At 46.5% G+C, this 23445-nt stretch overlaps 2 long non-coding RNA genes across 2 annotated transcripts in view; both read right to left on the bottom strand.

The window, feature by feature from the left end:
* Positions 1–14165, bottom strand: part of LOC140637109 (uncharacterized) — a 33806-nt gene extending 19641 nt beyond the window's left edge. Inside the window, exons 1-2 of the long non-coding RNA XR_012034340.1 lie at positions 14042–14165; positions 11688–11833 (exon numbers count right to left, since the gene is read on the bottom strand). This is a non-coding gene — a long non-coding RNA (uncharacterized lncRNA). The remainder of the gene's footprint in view (positions 1–11687; positions 11834–14041) is intronic.
* A 3183-nt stretch (positions 14166–17348) lies between these two features.
* On the bottom strand, positions 17349–21811 carry LOC140637108 (uncharacterized). Its single transcript, XR_012034335.1, has 3 exons — positions 20899–21811; positions 20545–20615; positions 17349–19166 (listed from the first exon to the last, which is right to left on the bottom strand). It is a non-coding gene; the product is annotated as an uncharacterized lncRNA (long non-coding RNA).
* Positions 21812–23445: the final 1634 nt, after the last annotated feature.

The raw sequence follows: 23445 nt of genomic DNA, 5'->3' as shown, positions 1-23445 counted from the left end.
TAAATTACAAAATTACTAACCCCTAATCTATGCCATTCTCTGCCCCTCCATTCAGCAGAGTGAAATGTTAAGTGTGAGATGACTTTGGGATTACCTTGAAGGGTTAGTTCTACTAGTCTATGTTCTAGCTGTGTGACTAGAGTAAGTTATTTAACCTCTCTGAATCTACAAAATGAGAAAGATGATCCCAACCCCATCGCGTTGTAAGCATTACATCGAATACCAAGCATTAAAGTACTTAGGATGGGCAGCCCAGGTGGCTCAGCGGTTTAGCGCCGCCTTCAGCCCAGGACATGGTCCTGGAGACCCGGGATCGAGTCCCACATTGGGCTCCCTGCATGGAGCCTGCTTCTCCCTCTGCCTGTGTCTCTGCCTCTGTGTATGTGTGTGTGTGTGTGTCTCTCATGGATAAATAAATAAAATCTTAAAAAAAAAAAAAAAAGAAAGTACTTAGGAGAATGACACAGACAAGTGGTAAGTATATTAAGGTTGTTGCTATGATTCTTTGACCAGAATTATAGGAATATGCAACAATAAGTGCTGGGGCTGATCAGAAGAATATTGTGACGGCGTCGAGGAGTGTTAAGATACAGGGGCCAAATAATGGAGGACACTGAATGCCAAGGTGGGATCTTGGCACTGTGATGTTACTAAAATCTCTCTCTCTCTCTCTCTCTCTTTTTTTTTTTTTTTTTTTATTACACAATGACTGGACTCCTGGGTAATCTTTTTTTTTTTTTTAATTCTTAAGATTTTATTTATTTAGGGACCCCTGGGTGGCTCAGTGGTTGAGCATCTGCCTTGGTCTCAGGGCCTGATCCTGGGATCTGAGATGAGTCCCACATCGGGTTCCTCCTGGGGAGCCTGTTTCTCCCTCTGCCTATGTCTCTGCCTCTCTCTCTGTATCTCTCATGAATAAATAAATAAAATCTTTTAAAAAATTTTTTTATTTATTTGAGAGAAAGAACGTGCAAGAATGGGGGGAGAGACACAGGGAGAGGGGGAAGCTGACTCCCCAGTGAGCAAGGAGTCCAATTCAGGGCTCAATCCCAGGACCCCAGGATCATGACCTGAGCTGAAGGCAGACACTTAACTGCCTGAGCCACCCAGACGCTCCGTTACTAAAGGATCTTGACTGGAGAACACACAACACTCAGTGTCAATGATGACGAGAACCCAATGTCCAGAAGACCCATAGGAAGGAGCAGCCTGCCACCACCTAGCCTGGCTGCGGGTCCCTGTACATCTCCCATCTCTGCTCCTTCTTGTCCTGTTGCAGTGACCTGTTACCGGTCTCTGTATCTCCTAGAAGTCCAGGACACAGTTGTCCCTACTGTCAGACCTTGGCACAAGGCCTGCACATAGTCAGGTTCCATGAGCATTCCTTCTAGTCTCAATAACCTCCACTGACAACTATGGTAAGAATTCAAGTGTGTGATGTTAGAAGCCTGGGTTGGGATAGTGGCAATGAGAATGGGCAGGGTCAAATCACAGAAAACCTGGGGGAGACACAGCGATTGTTGCAATTCTTTTTACACAGGTATTCAAGAAGTCATGCAGTCTGGGCAAGGAGGGCATTTAAAAGCACTGAACCCAGGTTCTACCACCAGGTAGCTGGTTGAGCCTGACTAAATCTTTTGCCCTCTTGGAGGCTGCTTTATCCAGTGAATGGGGAAAATGCCAGCTCTACCTTCCAGGGTTCTAAGGATCAAATAGATTGTGGATATCTAAATGATTTGTAACTGTCAAGTGTTTTTAAAATGTAAAGTGGTGGGACTCCTGGGTGGCCCAGTGGCTGAGCCTCTGCCTTTGACCCAGGGTGGGATCCTGGGGGTTCTGGGTCTCCCTACTCAGTGGGGGAGTCTGCTTCTCTCTCTGCTTGTCGCCAACTACTGTGGGCCTGACCCCGACTTGTGCTCTTAATTAAAGAAAATCTTTTAAAATTAATTAATTAATTAAAATGTAAAGTGGTATTAGTAGTACGCTTGTGACCAATTCCCCCATCCTTTTTTTTTTTTTTTTAAGATTTTATTTATTCATTCATGAGAGACACAGAGAGGGAGAGAGAGGCAGAGACACAGGCAGAGAGAGAAGCAGGCTCCATGCAGGGAGCCCAACTGGAACTCCGTCCTGGGACATCAGGATCAGGCCCTGGGCCAAAGGCGGTGCTAAACCACTGAGCCACTGGGGCTGCCCATTGCCTCCATCCTATTCTGGTCAATTCTTCATTTAAAATTATGAAGGCACCGTCTTTGAAGGTTCAGGCTAAGTGACTTCACAAACACTTAATACAAGTTTTGCTTTTCTTTCTCTGTAAAGAGAAGAATCAAAGACCTCAGGGGCTTTAGGTAAAGTGAAAGGTAAAGGTAGGTCAGTGGTTGGTCTGCAGCTCCCAGGCCACAACAGAGTCACAAGAAGCCAGAATGTCTGAGCCAGTTCTTTAGCCCCCAAGTGAAAGTCTCACCTGCTCAGAGATCTCCCCTTGCTCCTTTAGGAAGCTACCACCAAAAAAAAAAAAAAAAAGGAAGCTACCACCAGGGGCTCCTCTTCTCAACCAGGTACTAAAACAGAAGGTCGCCCATCTGAATATGAAATTATAAATTACCATTGTCAGAACTAGAGCAGAAATAAGACGGTCTTTTTTTTTTTTTTTTGAGATTTTATTTATTTATTCATGAGAGAAAGAGAGAGGCAGAGACACAGGCAGAGGGAGAAGCGGGCTCCATGCAGGGAGCCCGATGTGGGACTCGATCCTGGGACCTCAGGGATCACACCCTGAGGCAAAGGCAGAAGGCCAGCCAACCGCTGAGCCACCCAGGTGTCCCCAAAGACGGTCCTTAAAAGGGCTCAGTGGCGGGGCACCTGAGTGGCTGAGTCGGTTGAGCACCTGCCTTCGGCTGGTGTTGGGATCCCTAAGTCCTGGGATCTGGCGGTCCCTCAGTCGGGAGCCTGCTTCTCCCTCTCCCTCTGCATTCCCCCTGCTTGTGCTCTCTGGTTCTGTCAGATAAATTAAAAAAAAAAAAAAAAAAAATGGCGGGGGAGGGGGGGAGGGCGCAGCCCAGGTGGCTCAGCGGTTTAGCGCCACCTTCAGCCGAGGGCCTGATCCTGATGACCCGGGATCGAGTCCCACGTCAGGCTCCCTGCATGGAGCCTGCTTCTCCCTCTGCCTGTGTCTCTGCCTCTCTCTCCCTCTCTCTCTCTCATGAATAAATAAATAAAATCTTTTTAAAAAATAAAATAAAAATAAAAAAATTTTTAAATAAATAACTAAAAGAGCTCAGTGGTTCAAGAAGACTAGGTAGTGAAGGAATTTTGGCATGCATTAAAACTGCTAGTCTTCAGGCCCCATCCCAAACCTACTGAATCCCAATCTGTATTTTTTTGTTTTTAATTTTTTTCCCAATCTGTATTTAACAAGATTCCCAGGTGGTTCCTGTGTGCGGATTACAATTGTAAAGCCTTCATTCAGGAGGGTCAACTTGACCATGCATATCAAAACACTATCGAAGCCAGAGAGCAGGGGGTCTTGGCCAACAGACTAGGAATATGAAGGTCCCACAGGCAAGGTCATCCCTACTGTGGAGATGGGTGAGTCTGGATACCCAGCCTATTGGCTCCTAAGCTTTTAAGTCATCTGACTGCTCCTTTCAATAAACCTGTGCTCCCCAAACGCTTCTCCAGTTACCACCTGGCTTCTACTTGTAGGACATAACGTGCTGGGCATATTGACGCAAAGACATTTTTGCATCGGACAGACACTTTTCTAGTTGAAAACTACACAACTGGCATTTTTATTTGATATACAAATCAGATGAGGGCCTGCTTGTGGAGTCTGATAAATGAAACCGAGTGATAATTTAACAGCCCTGTCCCAAAACAGCTCAGCTAAGCCAGCAGGCTTTTACCAATAACCATATCTCATCTCCATCACTCCTTGATCCTAGAATTTCCAGCCGTATCACATAATTTGGCTCAGCTACTCCGGTAGCGTCACATTGCTGAATATTGCACTACTGACGGGTAAGTTTCCTGAGGGCAGCCAAGGTCTGCAACTGAAACCTGAAAGGATCAGTGGCCTGGGTGCCATGAACTTAAAGCCAGAAAGGAAAGGAAGTGCCTGTAATGAAAAGAAACCACAATTTCTTGTCTGGGGAGTTATTTCATGTTGATCTTGATACTGAAAAAGCAGGAAGTATAATAGTTAAGTGTAGATCAATAAGGGAATGGCGGGAGCCTGGGTGGCTCAGCAGTTTAGCGCCTGCCTTCGCCCCAGGGCGTGATCCCAGAGTCCCGGGATCGAGTCCCACATCAGGCTTCCTGCAGGGATCCTGCTTCTCCCTTTGCCTATGGCTCTGGCTTTCTCTTGTGTCTCTCATGAATAAATAAATAGAATCTTAAAAAAATAATAATAAGGGAATGGCAAAGTGAATTACGGTAGAGGCATATACCGTATATATCCAACACGGGGGCTATGCAGTTATAGTCCCTGTGGATTGTGTTTAGTAATCTGGCAAATACTCATGACATATATTCTGTGACCACCTGAATCCCAGCAGGAAGCAGATGGCGCAATCAAAATTGGGAACTCTGAAGAGAGTTTAATAAAGGGACCGTCTGCAAAGGAGTGAGCAGCCTTTGGAAAAGCAACCGAGCAGAGGGGACCTGCTTCCACTTCCAGGCTAGGCCAGAAGGGGTAAGTGGAGCCCTGTAGGAAACGGGGAGAGAGAAATACATGGAGGAAAGCCTCCAGGGTCCTCAGCCAGACTCGTCTGCAGTGATTTGGAGGGGAGCGAGGTGGGGAAGAATTATCTCTCAAACTCAATCAGAAGCCAAGGAGGCAAAAGAGCACCCAGCAGGCTGCTGGAGCACAGAGAGAGTAGGGTGAAGGTGACTGGTGAGAAAACCTGCAAGAGCGCATGGAAGATCCGCAGCACAGTGAATTTGCCAGGGAGGAAAAACAAACTACAACGCGAAATTGTTAAGCATACTCCAGAGATGTTTAAACTATATACGCGGGGCGTCTGGGTGGCTCAGTCGGTTAGGCGTCTGCCTTCGGCTCAGGTTGCAGATCCCGGGGTCCAGGAATTGAGCCCCGTGCTGGGCTCCCTGCTCTGGGGAGTCTGCTTCTCCCTCTCCCTCTGCAGCTTCCCCTGTTTGTGATCTCTCTCTATCAAATAAATAAAATCTTTAAAAAACACAAAACTATAAGCACTTGAAGAGATCAAAGGCAAATCTATCCAAAAGGCAACCATTCCTGTAGGAAGGTGTTGGGGACCGGACTGGGGGTCTTGGTAAGATGGAGGATTGTTGACTTTCAATTATTGATAACGTGGCCCTGCTACTTTTGTAATAAATCACAATCAATGAAGCAAGCTGAGGACAAGCATCTGGGGGAGGAGGTGGACCAGGCAGCCCGTGGGAGCACCTTTTGCTATCCTTCCAACCGCTTCATTGTACAAAAGGGAGAAATGACTTGTTCAAAGTCCTAAGGCAGGTTAGCGGCAGGCTGGGAGGCAACCTGGATCGGCTCTCCCCCTGCCCACGCGGGTTTCCAAACGGTCCTCACCTCTCCACTGAGCTCCACGCCACCCCTCCTCACTTCCTCCCTTCTCTTGGGCCGCAAATCCTTGAGCTTCTCCGACTCGCAGCAGCTAAACAGCCTCACACCCTTAATCTCACTGTCTGAATGATAAATCCTGCAGGACGGCTCATTCAAGCCCTTCACACTCTCCTTTGAGTAGCTGGGTGGTCTCTTCCGCCGGAGCGGAGGCTGCTGGCCCTTCCTTCCACTTAGCATTCCCCCAGGAGTCGAGGACTTCCCGGGAGCCAGGCATTCGCCTCCAAAACAATATCCAGATAGGACACGGCCCTCCCAGCCCCCTTTCAGGGCTAGACCATAAAATAAAGCCGCGTGGGCCTTGCACCCCTGGACAGAATCCTTTGTCTGGGTTGGAAACAGCCTGAAAAGATGAAAGGGGGCTTCCACTCTGACCTCTTCACCTCTTGTTATCTTGTGCCCACTCCCTTTAGACTCTCTGAAGCAGACAGCAGCATTTTCCCATGGTCGCTGGGGTTAACGACGTCTTAGCAGCTAGCAGAGCGAGGAATGTGAGGAATGTACCTGCCTAAGGGGCGATTATTTTCATCAAGGACAGGCTGAAATGGATAATGAGGTCAAAAACAAACGCCATCTCTTTCTCAAAGGACTCTGTAAAGAGAGGCTATTAGATATAGTTCATTAGTTGGGGGGTTGGGCGGGGGGGTTGGTGGGGGGGAGAGCTACTTTTTAGACTGCTGCTTGAAGAGCAAGGGAGGCATTTTGCCAAGTTTAGATTCTTTCCAAGTCAGCGGGGGGCTAAGTTTAGACGCAGATTCAAGCCTTTATATATCCGAGTTTCGTTCAGGTACAGGCAACAGGTGACGTCCTGGACTCAAAGAGAAGATTTGCAAAAGAATGTGTTGTAACGATACAAGCGGGGGCCGCAATAAAAACAAAACAAAAACACCTAATACCCCAAAATCAAATCTAGAAAACTGATGAACCAGGGTTTACGTATAAAATATATTTATCAAAAAATATATATATATATATTTATCATGTGTTCCCCACCCTGCACCCCCAGATCTTATCATGACTTGTAACCTGGAAACTCCTAGCCTTTTCCCTTCCAACTCACCCTGCATCCAACACAGGCTCATCTTAAACTGCTTGTTATCCGTGCCCTGGAAAACTTTCACTGTTCACCAAGGCAGAATGTGAAAAAAGATCTGTGCTTCCCTTTTTCTTGATATCACCAAAAAATGTAAGTGTAAACTCTAGATGGCATCTAAAGCTCTTCAAAATTGGAGCCTAATTAACTTTCAACTTGGAACACGCACACCCCCTCGTGCCACCCCCACCACACATATATGTAAAAGACCACTTTCCAAGGATACCCCAGACTCTGTGACCACAGTCTCAAGGCAAAGGCCTTGCACTGTGCGGTGTACAATAAACGCCTCTTGGTATGTTTCAGTTCTTTTTTGGGGTTAATTTTCCCATGGGGGGAAAAAAACACAGCAACAAACGGAATTTCAGGCTTGGTTCAATTTATACACAATCACTTGCTGGAACTTCGTGGAGAGGTAAAGGCCAAAGCCAAATGGGTGACCTCCCAAGAGTGCCCCATCAGACAGGAGGGGGCCTGGACACACAAACACACATGTGAGAAAAAAGCACATGCCTCCAAAAATCTACAAAGAGAAGGGGAAAGAATCAATTGTGAAGAAAGACTGCTGTGGTTAAGGGTGCAGGCATTTCTTAACCTGCGCTAGAATCTCCACAGCTCCCTCAGCCTCAGCTTCCTTACCTATAAAATGGGTTGGTGTATTAAAATAAGAGATGTGAAAAAATAATAATATAAAATAAAATAAAATAAAATAAAATAAAATAAAATAAAATAGGAGATGTGAATAAAGCACTCAGCAGACTGCCTGGCGTATGGTGAGTTCTATAAATGTTAGATCTGATGATGATGATGATGATGATGCTAATGATATAGAATGACACCTGCAAGAGTTCTTTGCTTAAAAAAACAAGCCTGCTCTCTGTGGACACATGCTGGACTCCAAGTACCCTGATGAAGCTGTGCTCACTTGGGCTTTGTACCTTTGCCCCAGCTCTTCTCTGAGTTTGGAATGTACTCTTCCCTCCTCCTATCTCTGTTCAAAGGACACCTTCCCAGACCAGCCCCTCACTCCCAACCCAGCAGAAGGAATTCCTCCCTCCATTAAGGGACTGTGATGGTATTTCTCACTTTGTTTTAATAATGGCTTGCATATATGTTGGTCTCCAGAGTTAGAATATTAACTTCTAGCCCTATTATTAGCTTTGGAATTCTCAGTGTCCAACACAGCCCCAGATCTAACTCTCCAGTATGAGTGCTCAGAAAGTATCTGTGGAAAGAATGCACAAAGAATGAACAAATAAATGGCTGTACCTTGCATGGTTTCACACCAAATCCCACCCACCAAGTCTCTCTACTGTCAGACCCCTGCTGACACCTGTTCCAGAGAATACTCCTAGAGGCTCCCTGGGACCTGGGAGGGCATTACGGCATTTTCAGCTGTTGCCTCCACTCCACCTTGTGTGACCTGCTGACCAGCTGGAGATGCCACACGGAACATGACTCAGGGTGGCCAAAAGACGGTTTCATCCCCAAACTACAGAATTCAGTTACAGGTTAGTGCCCAAACTGCTACCCTAGGAAATGTCTGTGAATCGATCTGTATAATGTAGTCTATCAACATCGACAACTTGGTGACCTGGCATTCTCTTTAGCTCCTAGGAAGCTCAGAGGAACCAAGTGATAACTGATCATTTTCCATTTTTGTCCAGTAGTCATGAAAGACACAAAAGATCCTAAATCTTCTCCCTAATTCTGAGTATTCATCAAATTCAGGAGGACATCCGGTCAGTGGTCTTGCAATAGGAAAAAGATACTGGGTCGTCAAAGGAATTAAGCCGGTGACCTCCAGCTCATTAGCACCTGTTACATCCAAGTGAACTTAATGGGCCATAGCCAGAGCTTCAGGGCTGCTGGAGACGTAACACAGGGCAGTAATACTGGAGAGGTGATATAAGAAATGATTAGTTATGGGGTGCCTGGGTGGCTCAGTCAGTTAAGCATCTGCCTCTGGCTCAGGTCATGATCTCAGGGTCCTGGGGCCCTACCCAGAGTCAGTCTCTCTGCTCAGTGGGGAGTTTGCTTCTCCCTCTCCCTCTGCCCCTCCCCTCTGCTTATGCACTCTCTCTCTCTCTCAAACAAATAAATAAATACATTTTTTAAAGATTTTGAGAGAGAGACCATGAATGGGGGACGGGGGGGGGGGGGCAGAGGGAAAACCAGACTCTCCACTGAGCAGGGAGCCCAAGGCGGGGCTCAATCCCAGGACCCCGAGGTCATGACCTGAGCTGAAGGCAGAGGCTCAACAGACTGAGCCACCCAGGCATCCCCAAAAATAAAATCTTTTAAAAAAGATTAAAAAAAAAAGAAAGAAACGATTAGTTATGAATTATCCAGTTAAGTTTCAGTCACTTTAGGAATTTACCACTTATTATTAACTGTGGAAATATGCAGGTATGTACATTTCTGAGCCTCGCCTTTTTCCATCTACATAGTGGGGCTGATAACCTAAATCAGAGGATGGAGGTAGGAGGATTAAATGTGACAATGTAACCTGCACAAAGTGAGTGATTCCATAATAAAAGGTAGTGGAAAGCTATAGACATAGAAGCCAGAGTGATGGTGGTCCAGTAAATAAGCAGAAATTATGGAATGTGTAGACCTGTGCATTGGGAAAGGAAGGGAAATGGGAGGATGACTGCTCTAGGATAGATGTTGGGCTCCAGGGCAAGGGCAGGGGAGGGACTGAGAGAAGAGGTGGGTATCAAGGGTAATGAAGTCATCCATCACACAATCACACAACCGGGCATTACCTGTTTGTCTAACGGCCCCCGCCTTTCTAGCCCTGAATCTTGCCTTGTCCTGGGCCCTGCTCTACTAGATCCACCAGCATCCCTCAGGGAGCCTAGGAGGGTCACTCAGAGCTTTACATTTTAAGTTCTCTCTCTCTCTTTTTTATCTTATTTATTTATTCATGAGAGAGAGGCAGAGACACAGGCAGAGGGAGAAGCAGACTCCCTGTGGGGAGCCCAATGTAGGACTCGATCCCAGAACCCCAGGATCACGCCCTGAGCCCAAGGCAGATGCTCAACCACTGAGCCACCCAGGTGGCTACATTTTAAATCCTTGAGGGCAATGTTGGACATCATTAAATCCCACCACACCACTTTATCAAGGAGGGAACTGAGGCCCAGAGTGAAAGACTAACTTGCCCCAGGTCATCTTTCTAGTCCTGTGTCTGCCACTAATGTGCCATGAGACTCTGACAAGTCACTTTCCCTTTCTGAGCCTGCACTTCCCTCCTCTGTAGAACGAGAAGTTTGCAGCACTGAGAGAAATAAGTTCCCTCCAACTAACTTTTGCTGTATCAAAATAATGGTTCCTGGGGCGCCTGGTGGCTCAGTCAGTTAAGAGTCCCTTTTGGCTCAGATCATGATCCCAGGATCCAGGGATCAAGCCTTCCCCAGTAGGTTCCCCTGCTCAGCAGGGAACCTGCTTCTCCCTCTGCCCCTCCCCCTACTTGTGTTTTGTGCTTTCTTTCTCTCTCAAATAAATAAATAAAATCTTGGGGCGTTTCGGTGGGTCAATGGTTGAGCACCTGCCTTTGGTTCAGGTCACGATCCCGGGGTTCCAGGATCAAGTCCCACATCAGAATCTCTGCATGGAGCCTGCTTCTGCCTCTGCCTGTGTCTCTGCCGATCTCTCTGGTCTCTCATGAATGAATGAATGAATGAATGAATGAATGAATAAATCCTTTAAAAAACAAAACAATTGTTCTCTCTACCACTCTCAAGTTTAGCCATTAGATTCCTCACTCCCTCTCCCTAGGGATCCCTGGGTGGCTCAGCGGTTTAGTGACAGCCTTCAGCCCAGGGCATGATCCTGGAGTCCAGGGACCCAGTCCTGCATCGGGCTCCCTGCAGGGAGCCTGCTTCTCCCTCTGCCTGTGTCTCTGCCTCTCTCTCTCTCTCTTTCTCTCTCTGTGTCTCTCATGAATAAATAAATAAAATCTTTACAAAAAGAAAAAAAAAGATTCCTCACTCCTTGACCCTCGACCCCTGCACTCATCTCACACACAAAAGTCAAGAAAACACATGTTTGGATACCGTTTGAGCTTAATTTTAACTGCTAGTTTCACCAGGGGTAAGGACAAGAAGAAAGTGGTCACACAGAAGAAAGTGCTAGTTGCTGATGGCTGCTGGGCGCCTGCCCAGTGTGCCCAGCCCCTGTGATCCCATCCCTGCAGTGCTAAGCGCTGGCAGTGCAGCGAGGATAAATAAGGCCAGCGATCACCCCTTACATGGCCATCCCCAAGGCTGCACGGAATCCCTGGGATTACGCAGACTTCTGGAGGGCTTGGAGCAAGTGCACATCACCTGCTGCCACCACAAGTGTGCCTGGGCTTCTGCAGCCTCCGTCTTGTGACTGAGGAATTTTTAAATGGAAGCTCTGAGCTCACAAAAAAGGAAAATGTCTCCCTGATGTCACACAGTTGCTGCCAATTCATCAGCTCAAGTTAAAGGTCAGAGAGGGGGAAGCCACTGCTCCAGGGTCCCGCGGCTGCTCCCTCAGTTGGGGCTTCCCTTCCAGCAGGCTTCCCGCCAGCCACCCAGGCAGGGCCAGCGGTGGAAGCCAAGCTGAGAGCTGTTTGCACTTCCAGGGCACGCACAGAGGCAGTCCGAACACCGCCTAACTGCTTCTGCCCTTCACAGACGTTAACCAATTCATCCTCCGGCCACTCTCCGGCCACCACGGTCTTCTGCAGTCTGGGCACACCCTGGAAACTTGACCCCAAACTGTCCTGAGGGTCCTTCCCTTGGGATCACTTCAAGGACAAAACCAAATTGGCACAGAAGTTCTTTTGGTATTTTACTAACTGAGTGCAGTGTAGGAGCAAAGAGTAGGAGTCCCACTACTAGGATGACAGCCTGCTCCCCTGGCTTCCTAGAGGATGATCTTTGCAAGTTACTTAGCCTCTCTGAGCCTGCTTCCTGACCTGGAAATGAAGCTGAGAATACTTACCTTGTAGGATTTTCCTGAGGATTCAGGGTGAAGCTCTGGTACAGGGCCTGGCATGGTGCAAGTGCTCAACAAATGTCAGCTTGGAACCAAGACGACACAGCTAGAACTGGACAAATTATCTAATCCTTGAGTCTTCACTTCCTCATCTGTCCAATGAGAATAAACATATGTAATTGGCGGAGTCGCTGTGAGGATTCAGGGAAACAAATATACAGCAATGAACACAGCACCTAGCACTGCAAAAATAGATGGTGGCTACTGGGATTACTCTTTCCATCAGGAAACTGTGATCTGTAGGGAAGGCCTGATGTCAAGCCTATCCCCCTACAAGTCATAATCCAGAGTTAAAAATGAGACATGGAATAAACATGTATATGGTTCCAACGTGGGCACAGAAAAGAACTTTTAAAATTCATTTTTAGAGTTTTCCCCTTTGGGGGGACTGTTTTCAATTGTGGCTTAAGTTTCCAAGGAGAAGAGAGAGATGATAAAAGGTACATGGGTGAAAGAGAGAGGTTTAATCCAGCAGATCTGAGAAGTGACCTCAAGGAGGAGGAGGCTAAAATAACTGAGTAATAAGAGAGCAGTGGATTTCTCTAGAACTGGAAGGGGCCATAGACTAGTTCTCTACTCCAAATGTAAAGAACAGGGCACCTGGGTAGCTCAGTCGGTTAAACATCTGACTTCTTTTTTTTTTTTTTTTTTTTTTAAGATTTATTTGAGGACAGCCCGGGTGGCTCAGCAGTTTAGCACCCCCTTCAGCCCAGGGCCTGATCCTGAGACCCAGGATCAAGTCCCACGTTGGGCTCCCTGCATAGAGCCTGTTTCTACCTCTGCTTGTGCCTCTGCCCCTCTCTCTCTTTCTCTCTCTCTGTCTCTCATGATTAAATACATAAAATCTTTTTTTTTTTTTAATTTTTTATTTATTTATGATAGTCACACACAGAGAGAGAGAGAGGCAGAGACACAGGCAGAGGGAGAAGCAGGCTCCATGCACCGGGAGCCTGACGTGGGATTCGATCCCGGGTCTCCAGGATCGCGCCCTGGGCCAAAGGCAGGCGCCAAACCGCTGCGCCACCCAGGGATCCCCTAAATACATAAAATCTTAAAAAAAAAAGATTTATTTATTTGAGGGAGAGAGAGAGAAATAATGAGTGGAGGGAGGGGTAAATAATGAGTGGAGGGAGAGGTAGAAGGAGACGAGAAGCAGACTGCCCACGGAGCAGGGAGCCCAATGAGGAGCTTGATCTCAAGACCTTGAGATCATGACCTGAGCTGAAACCAAGTCAGATGCTTAAGTGACTGAGCCCCCAGGCGCCAGGAGCACCTGACTCTTGATCTCAGATCAGGTCTTGATCTCTGGGTTGTGAGTTCAAGCCCTGCATTGGGCTCTACACTGTGCAGAGCCTACTTTGTTTGTTTTTAAAAGATTTTATTTATTTATTTATTTATTTATTTATTTATTTATTTATTTGACAGAGAACGAGAGAGAAAGAGAGTGCACAAGCAGGTGGAACGGCAGGCAGAAGGAGAGGGAAAAGCAGGCTCTCAGATGAGCAGAGACCCCAACATGGTGCTCAATCCCAGGACCCTAGGATCGTGACCTGAGCTGAAGGCAGATGCTTAACTGACTGAGCCACCCGGACACTTCTGGAACCTACTTTAAAAAAAAAAAAAAAAAAAATGGTGCAGCCCCGGTGGCTCAGTGGTTTAGCGCTGCCTTTGGCCCAGGGCATGGTCCAGGAGATCTGGGATAGGGTCCCACATCGGGCTCCCTGCATGGAGCCTCTGCTTTTCCCTCTGCCTGTGTCTCTGCCTCTCTCTCTCTCTATGTCTATCATAAATAAATAAAAATAAATCTTTAAAAAAATAAATATATTACATTTTGTAAACATTTCTCGAGCCTATATCTATGGCCCAGGCACTACTCTAGCCCTTCTACCCTATTAGCTCCCCAGAAGCTTCACATAAGAAATGGTGGAGAATCAAGTGCGTGACCCTCCATACCCTCTGGCCCTTCGAATCTGGCCAATGATCAAGTGTTGGGAGACCTTTCTTTTGTCTCCCACACGTGTTTCTCCCAACCTGTTTCGACTGGGCACCCCACCTCTGCCCTCCCTAGTCTGTCATTTGTACCTTATTCACGGATGCCCCTGCCTCCAGAGCCTCAACCCTCCTCTATGCTATTCTGAACACACCCATCTTCCTCAAAAGCTTCCTTCATCACATTATCCACCCCTCCAACTCCAAATCCTTCCATGGCTCCCTCCCTCCACCCCAGATTTCATTCAGCATTCTCTGTGACCCAGCCCTGACTCTCTGGAGTGGGATATATTCATAGAGCTCTGCCTTACCCACGACAGGGGGGCTCGGAGAAGGAAGAAGGGAGTCTCCGAATCACTCTGGCCAGAGGGCTATGTAGCCAGGAGGGCTTCCTGCAGTGTGGCCGGGGCACAAATCTGAATCATAGTCAATGAGAGCAGCCAAATTCCTATCTGGGAAATCAGGGCAGTCTGAAGGGTGAGGCCAAGCCGTAAACAGAATGAGTAATGAGGTCAGAAGCTGGTGAGGACCAGAATCATGTCTAGATGCAGTTCAAGGAAACGGAAATGGTACAGGACTGAGGCTGTGAATTGAATTATAAGAAGGTATGCTACTCTACACGGGGATGGGGGTGGGAGGAGTAGCCCTCGGAATCTCCCTCCCCTCTGGCTTCACTGTTTGGGTTTTCACATGTGTGTGTCTTCCCTGCTGCCAGTTTCCATGCTTCACAGGGCCCGGGCACCGCTCAGTGACTTGTCCAAGGTAGCTCTGAACCAGAGCTCCGTCTCCCACCTCGCAGGGGACGTGCTAGGGAAGCAAGCTTATGCTCATGTTCGTCAGTGGGCAGATTACCTCACATCTCCACGTCTCAGATTCCTCATCTGTAAAGCGAGGACAATAATAACACTACTTCATAATAGTGTTACATAATAATAAGACTACTCTGAGGATTAGCCAAGCAAATATTTGTAAAACGCTTAGAACAGTGCTTGGCACATAGTAAATGCTGTATAAGTGTTAGTTAAATAAAAATAAGGTGCACAGCTGGTAAATAGGGCCAGCACTCAAAGTCAGTTCTAATTTTAACATCCGAGTCCTTAGATCCTCCACTAAGGTCAAGAGCAGGTTATGATGGACTAAGCTAACTATAGGACTTTCAAAAATTAATTTTCATGTCGACTAAGAATAGAAAAGCATGCTGTTGGCTGATTTTACTTGGGCACAAAGGAAATATCACTTGAGTTAACGCCCTTACCTGTTCTTAGGAAACCACTAGGAAATCCAGAAGGACCAGTTCAAATAATAGTTTCCATCCCAAATTTAAAACCTTTCCTTTTTTTTTCTTTTTAAGATTTTATTTATTTATTCATGAGAGACACAGAGAAAGGCCGAGATATAGGCAGAGGGAGAAGCAGGCTCCATACAGGGAGCCCAATGTGGGACTCAATTCTGGGACCGCAGGATCATGACCAGAGCTGAAGACAGATGCTTAACATCTGAGCCACCCAGGCATCCCTTTAATAACCCTTTCAAAAAAAAAAAAAAGTCAAATTTAAAAAATGACTGTGGTGTTCAGGGGCGCCCTGCCAGCACAGTCCATGAGGCAGGCGACTCTTGATCTCGAGGTTGTGAGTTCAAGTCCCAAGATGGCTGTAGAGATTACTTAAAAATAAATAAATAAATAAATAAATAAGGACGCCTGGGTGGCTCAGTGGTTGAGCATCTGCCTTTGGCTGGATCGGGCTCCCTATGAGGAGCCTGTTTCTCCCTCTGCCTATGTATCTGCCTCTCTCTGCGGGTCTTTCATGAATAAATAAATTAAAAATCTTAAAAAAAAAAAAAGAACCAGTGTAGATCAGGGAAGCTGGGTTTAGTCTGGCAAGGGTCAAGGCTACAGCTCTCCTAGGAAAGGTAGTCAGAGAGCAGATAACAGAGAAAGAAGCACTGTATTTATTTTCCAAAACTGTTGGGGGAAGATGTTTGTAAAAGAAAGGAGAAGAACGTGAGTGTTCGATTTGTGTAAAATGATTAAAAAAAACAAAAACAAAAACGGGGGGGGGGTTACTGAACGCTTCTATAGTTTAGTAGCAATTCAAAGAAGATAGTGTGCAAAAGGCTGTTTGCTTTGGCTATCTATCAACCAGAAATCTTTATTAACTGAACCTCTCACGCGACTACAGTAAGGCCCTAATAGATGTTTGGAAATGAGGACTGCAAAATCCTAAACGGCTTTCTGAAACAAGAGAAAAAAGATGAAACAAAGCTTGGTATGGTTTGTGACAAGTGTATTTTATTGTATTATAATTTTTCCCAAACAAGCAATATTTTTGTCATCTATAGTATGGGGTGATTTATACGCCATCTAAGAACTCTCTACCCATCCTATGATAAGAACAATGTGTTGCCTGATTATGGCTAGTATCAGGGTTTAATAAATATTCCTTTTCTCTGAACAGGCTTACCCCATTGCTTTCTCCCATGTTCCCACGCCCCATTCTCTCTGCCAGTCTCTACCATAACTTGACCCCATGCTTCTCCACTATCTTGATTCTCCCCTAAAGGAGATGTCCCCGGCCTTAGGAACTACGGACCCTGCTTTGCACACTTCCACACTGGGGTAGAGATTTGGATGGTGTGTGTGTGTGTAGGGGTGTCTCTCTTTCCCTTTAGAGGAGAAGGAAGGACACTAGCCTGGGCAGAATGGAAGAAATGAGCTCAGCTCTTGGGAGGTTAAGGGCCTCGGAGCCTGGGGTGCGACAGCTGAGTGGCGGGGAGCACGTGGCTTAGCTAGAACAGAAACAGAGCTGCAGGGACCGCCCAGGGGACACAAAGCACAGCCCAGCTCGTGCCCGCAGGGCCCCGGATCCTTCACCCACGGAGGAGGTTCTCCCGCTGTTTCTGATGACCTCCCCGCTGCTCTCGGCCCCTCCTCGGCCCACACTCCGGGCTCTGCATACCGCAGGGGTTGGACACAAATAAAATCCATACGTGGGCTCCAGTCTCGGGTCACAGCATTTGCTTACCAGCTCTGCCCGAAGACGGCCCGGCTCTCACCTCCCTTCCCCACCACCGAATCTCTGCTTGTAAACACCAGTCACTGGGTAACACCCTCCATCAGACGCCTTTGGGCTATTATTCATCACCGACTAACCTTCAACCAACTTCATCTTCACAGGCCTCCCCCCAGAAGAGAGGAAATTCCACAGCTCTGAGGTGATGCGAAACGTGTTCTGCACGCCCGGCTGTCTTTCTTTCTGACTCTCCCCAGCCAGTTCCCAAACTGGGTTTCCCGGGCCCCCCTGGACACGGCCTCCCGCCCCCCTCCGCACCATCTCTCCCCCCACCCTCTTCATCCCCCCCTTTCTTTCCCTCTCCATTTTACACACTGTAACCCGATAGGCTGGAAATGCAGCCTCTTTCATCTTCCATTTCCCACATCCTGAAAGTCCGGAGAGAAGGAGCCCACCCAGATAAAGGCATTCCAAGTATGTGCATCCCCCTCCCCCTTAAACTCCATTCACAAAGCAGATTACTAAAGGCTCTGGGCTCCAGGGAGGCCCTAGGCCCCTCTCCCAGCCGCGCGCCCCAGCCCCCCCACCCCCACCCCCACCCCCAAGAGTTTACTCATTCCGAGCCCTCGCTCCTCACCGGCACAAAAACCTAAGTCCACATGCCTAGAACCAAAAATTAACTTTTCTCTGGACTCTGATCCTCTGGGAAGCTTTCACACTTCACTCAGATTGGGACCACAAGGGCTGGAGACTCTGCCTACCATTCATCTGTCCCAGCTGCCTTAGGATTTCTAGATAAGAAGGCTCAGGGAAAATGTGTCTTTGGACCAGGGGCAAAAGATACAAACGTAACATGTGATGTTTCAAGAGGACTCGCTCATGTCTTTGGAAAAGATCACAGACTGTTCTAACCCAGAGACATTTCCTTCCAACAGAAATTGGAAGCCAGAGGAAAAGATGCTTCATTTGAGGGGATAGGCAGAGAATGCCTGTGTATGTGTGTGTGTATGTCTGGGGGAGGGTGGGTTCTAGTAACATTTTTGTTTAGAAATTTCTGGAGCAAAAAAAAAAAAAAAGAAAGAAAGAAATTTCTGGAGTCCAAATGTCCTACCATAGTTCTTCACTACCTGAAAATTAGTGATTATAAAACATACTCCCCAGCTCAGTTCTTCAGTGGTCCTGTCCTGGGTTGTCACTGACAAGGTCTCCGACCTCAACCTCAAAGGTTGAGAAGTACTCCTCCTCCCCACCCAAGCATCCCCTTTCATTAAGGATGATAAACTATCTTATCCACCCTCTAGGGAGAGTGGGAAAGATCTTTGAATCTGTACCAGGTCTGGGATAATCAGTTTTCTGAGTTTACCAGCCACTGTGTGAAACAGGATTTCCTGTGTCAAAGAATGCTCCCCAATCCTGATACCACGGAGTCTATTTAATAGATTATAAACCATATTGCCTTTGCAACTCAGGATAGCTAACTTGCTCAGTGTGCTAGCATCGGACTGAAAATTTGCTAAAATCCAGGCGCATGTCAGTGCATTGGGTCATGCATTCAGTTTATCTAATTATTACCCAAGAAGTTGCATGGAATTCCAAGTGGAATTCAAGATCCCAGACCTGGGAGATGTAGTCATGATGATAAGAAACAACAGACTGTGGCAGAACGGCCACTTGGCGGCTCCTCAGATCACCCCTGTGGTGCTGAGGAGAAATCTGTACTGTAGCCCTGCTCCAGGACTGGCCCACATTTGCAATCCCCCTGCAGGGAGCCAGCTCCCCATACCCAGCAGGTAAGAGGCTCCTACATGGGCTCAGCCTCCTTAGTCAGCAGCAGCACGAAGGGATGCACTTGGATGCTTGCAGCTCTGAGCAAGTATTTTTCTCTCTGAGCCTCAGGTTCCTTCTCTGTAAAATACTAATCCTTGCTAATCCAAAGGTGATCCCCCAGACTCGAAGCAAGGCTTTACCTGGGAGCTAGCTCAAAATGCAGAATTCCAGGCCCCATCCACAACCTACTTCATTTGAACAGGATCCCGGTGATTCCGGCACACCTCACAATGTGAAAGAAGCTCTGGCCTGGCCTCTGGATCTCAAAGGTCCTCTTTCCAGTCATGAAATTGTCCGACCTCCGTAAGTGGTTTCCAGGGAAGTTTTTCTTCTCTGATAAATGGTTTTTCTTCTTACGCCTCCACTCTTGGCACTTACTGTCTCTCCTGCCAAGGAACTCAAGCTTCAGTAGGCATCGGATTTGCATGAGGAGCTTGCTTAAAATGCAGATTCCTGAGCCCTATCAAGAAACACCGGCTACAATTGGGGTGGGGCCAGAGAATCTGCATTTCATCCAGTTTCCTCCAGGTGGTTCTACAGATTATGGTTCCGGTTTACATTCCTTTCTTCCGACGTTCTATTATGGAACATTTAAAACCTAAAAAATAGACAAAATAGTAATGATGCGCAATCATGTTTCCAAACCCAGCTTCAACAATATCAACTCAAGGTCAATTTTGTTCCACTCAGATTACATTTTTGAAAAATGTTTGCCTCTAGACCTCCCCGGTCTTCTTAGTCCTCCTCCTCACCTAAATGCCTGTGGTCCCTTATTTATTTTTTTGGAGTAATCTCTGGGCCCAAAGTAGAACTCAAACTCACGACCCTACCCCCACCCGCACCCCCAGATCGAGAGTCACGTGCTCTAGGGGCTCAGCCAGCCAGGTGTCTTGCTTGTAGTCTTTTAAGGGTTCCCTAGCACCTACCACTGTGCCTGGCACATGTAGGCACTCAGAAAATGTGTGTAACGGGACATGAAAAAGAACTTTCAAATAAAATATGTGATCATCTACCTGGGTGGCTTAAGATGGAGGTCAACAGGATTACCTGATCCCCCATTTTTTCAATTATTTTGACTGTGATGCCTTTTTCAGTTCGAGAAACTAAGGCATCAAAATGCATCTTATCAAAGGGGAAAAACTGGTGGAAGGTTTCCAGAAGGTCCCTGTCTACGCCCCTTTCCCTCTGGCTCCAACATTTCGTAAACGACTTGGTGTTTGTGTGTGTGCGGTAAGAGAAAAGGTAGGAAAATAGCTCTAGGGGAACGAGGATATCATCTCAGGGCCTGTTTTACTCTTTAACCTGGTAATAAATCTCTTTAAAGCTCCCAAGGTATTCGGAATATCCTGTCCATGGCAAGGTCTTCGCACTGTCGTGAAAGAAATTCAAGTTTAATAGGTGGACTGAGCGTTGAGATCCCAAAGGCACAGCCTTGCCCTTTCCGACCATTTGTTAATTATGAGGCTAAATCTGCGAACTCTCTCAGATGGGTATGCTGAATAATAGGAGGGAGAGTGCGGGAAGAGGCAGGACCGTACCGAGAAAAGCTCGGCAGTTCCAGAACTCAGCACAACAATCAAAGGATAAAGTGGTAATTAGGCCTGATTATCATGCAAGGCAGCCCCGGTTAAATTGGAATGTAGCCGGAGAGACGAAAGGCTGGTTGGAGAGTTTGCTATGCAGGAGACGTGCTTTGATGTCTGCAGGGAAGGTTGTGTTTCATTCAGCCCTCCAACCAAAAAAATGTTGCAGGAGCAATATGAAACCTTCTAAGATGCAGCAGACGGCAAGCAGAAGTGGAGAGCAAGTGGCTGGGTCCGAGTTCTCCCGTGAGTGAGTGTGTGTGTGTGTGTGTGTGTGTGTATGTGTGTGTGTGTACTTATATGCTGCTTTTCTCAGATTTACTGCTCCAGCCTCTTGGAGATGTCAGAAGACAGGAAAACAGAAAGGAATACACGCTCCAACTATTAACTCACCGTCCTTGGCTTGGCAGGTTCTTAGGACAGGGGAGAGAATGTGTCGAAGCTTGGGGCAGCCTTGTTACCTGCTGTGGGGAGAAAAGCAAGAGGAAATGGAGGTAAATGACTCTGTGTCCCGGAGAGGCCCTGAACTATGCTGACAGATGCAGATGGAGTCATCTGAGGCTGCCAGCTACCGCAGCCTTTACACCAACTGATGTAGGAAGAAGAAAATGAGCCAAGAAAGTAGGTTAATCTCCCAGAGAGACACAAAATAGGTAGCAGGTACCATTTTTTACACCTTTCACTCTGTAGTTGCTTCCAACCCAGAGCTGTGAAGCCCAAGAAATTCCTTTTGTGTCCTTACCTTACCTTTTAGGGGTATCTCTGATCTAATAATGTTGTTTCTGTACCCAGGCTCGTTGCTCAGCTAGATGCACTCCCCGAACCAAGCCACAACTTTCATTTCCACGCAAGGGATTTTCAGTACAACTTGGTATTGGGAGATGATCAACTTTGTACTAAATCACGGACAGGAAAACAATAGTCAGGTTTGTAGTAAGATGTCATATTATCGCCTTACTTATTCACGGGGTGTTCACCAGAGGAAGTGAGATGTGAAATCTTGATTTTGCTTTAAGACGGTGCGTGAAAATACAGAAATCCGACGTGGAAGACTAAATGCAGAGTCTTTTTCTCACAGATTTCCAAAATAAGATCTTTTCACCACTATGCTCTACCATCCAGCCACACAGTTCAATATTTCTTTTCAAAAGGGATGGAGTAAGTTGCTGATCATGTTATCTTGAAGGCACCGAAAGAACATGTATTACATATCCAACACATTGCTTCTTCGGTTTATCTCAGATTTTTCCTCTGCTTTTGCAATAAACAATCCACAAAATCAGCTGTTTTTGCTGTGATTTCTTCTGTACTTCAGTTTACTGTTAAGAACTGTATAAAATAGGGATCCCTGGGTGGCTCAGCGGTTTGGCGCCTGCCTCTGGCCCAGGGCGCGATCCTGGAGCCCTGGGATCGAGTCCCGCGTCGGGCTCCCGGCATGGAGCCTGCTTCTCCCTCCTCCTGAATCTCTTCCTCTCTTTCTCTCTATGCCTATCATAAATAAATAAATAAATCTTTAAAAAAAAAAAAAGAACTGTATAAAATAATAATGACACAAACTTAACCATACAGGAAAGAGACCATGAATAACTACAGGTACAACCCTATTGCTTCTATAACTTTTTTTTTTTTTTTTTGCTTCTATCACTATTGACATTGCAACAATACTTTAAAATCATGTAAGTGAAGGATGGATGCTTTGATGTAACAAGCTGTCCCCCTCCCCGCCCCCCTCCCCCGCCGCCGCCCAGAGTGTCACTTGATTTAGGAGAAACTCTACTACACCCCTTCTATAAAATTCCCTGAAATTACTCTTGTGTGCAGCATAAATTTAGCATAAATAAATTGCACAAGATTGAAAATACCCTTTCAGCTATCTTATGTCGTATAATAAATGAAAATGAATTGTGGAGTTTTGTTTTTACTCAGCATTAAAAGAAAAGAGAGAGGGGACAGGGAGGAAGAGTCTTAGCAGCTGTGTGTGTGTGTGTGTGTGTGTGTGTGTGTGTGTTTAATAAGAAAATAGCATTCCCCAGAATTTCCAGTAAAACCCTTAAGATTTAGGCAGTTCATCCCTAAAGTATGTGTGGGATGCTGGGAGCTCCCTGGCTTTTCCAGGCAACCCCACCCCCCAAAAAAAAACACCCCACAAAAAAACAAAAGCAGATGGGTTGCATCTGAACTAATCAAAATCCCCAGGGGCCAGAGCTCTCTGCTCTAAATGCTAATAGAGTGAGTAATCAGAAACCTACATTTGGTAAATTATTTATCTTATCTCTGGAACTCAGCAAAGCATAGAAGACAGCAACTTCTGTAGAAAGATGTTGTTGGTCAAGAACTCCAGCTGGAATTTGTACTTTTACTAGAAAAGGGAAAAGTTCAGAGACTAGTGTGGCTCATGAAGCAAGACTTTTTTTTTTTTAAATGACCAAAGGCAAAGCCAAGGAAAACTGACATCACAGTTCTGTGGAACAGGTCTGGTTCATGTTTTGTCTAATGGGCCTTACGTTCCATCTGTATTAGGGTAATGGCAAAGCAAACCAATAGATATTAAGGATCGTTGAAGAGTGGGGAATAGGTTCCCACACTCCCCATCTCAGCTGTTCCCTTCACAAAGAGCCAGAGTAACTAGAAGCAGTGGCTCTGAAACTTGAGCTTCCTGCTTTAGAATCACCTGGAGAGCTTTTAAAACTCAGATTACCAGGCCTCACCCTCAGAATTTCTGATTCCGTAGGCTTGCTGGGGTGGGGCCTGATAATTTGCATTTCTGCACTTCCTGAGCAAATCTCCAGGTCTGCTACTGCTGGCTCAGGTACCATATTTTGAGAAGCACTGGCCTGGAAGGTGGAGTCTTTCTGCAATCCGGTTTGGTTCCTGTAGAATCTAAGCACCCTTCCTCAAATGAAATATGTAGATTTGCAAGTTTAAAGGCTAGGATTGAGATTTTGACAGTGGAATTAACACTAGTAATGAATCCTAGCCCTTTCACTTATCTTATAAAATATGTTATCTTGATAAATCAATTCCATCCATGATGAACATACTGATAGCATATACACTTGCTTTGTGTCCTCTGTAGTCCCAAGTACTTTGGGGTTCAGTAGAATTGAGCAAATAAAAAAGTAAAGGCTTGGGGTACGTGGGTGGCTAAGTTGGTTAAGTGCCTGCTTTCAGCTCTGGTTATGATCCCAGTGTCCTGGGATCAAGCACCTCGTTGGGCTCTCTGCTCAGCGAAGGGTCTGCTTGTTCCTCTCCCTCTGCCTCTCCCCCTGCTTGTGCTCTCTCTCTCAAATAAAT

The sequence above is a fragment of the Canis lupus genome, chromosome 7 (assembly GCF_048164855.1).
Source record: "Canis lupus baileyi chromosome 7, mCanLup2.hap1, whole genome shotgun sequence".
NCBI classification, from domain to species: domain Eukaryota; kingdom Metazoa; phylum Chordata; class Mammalia; order Carnivora; family Canidae; genus Canis; species Canis lupus.
Note: the sequence above shows the minus strand (reverse complement) of the source record. Positions and strands in the feature narration are given on the sequence as shown.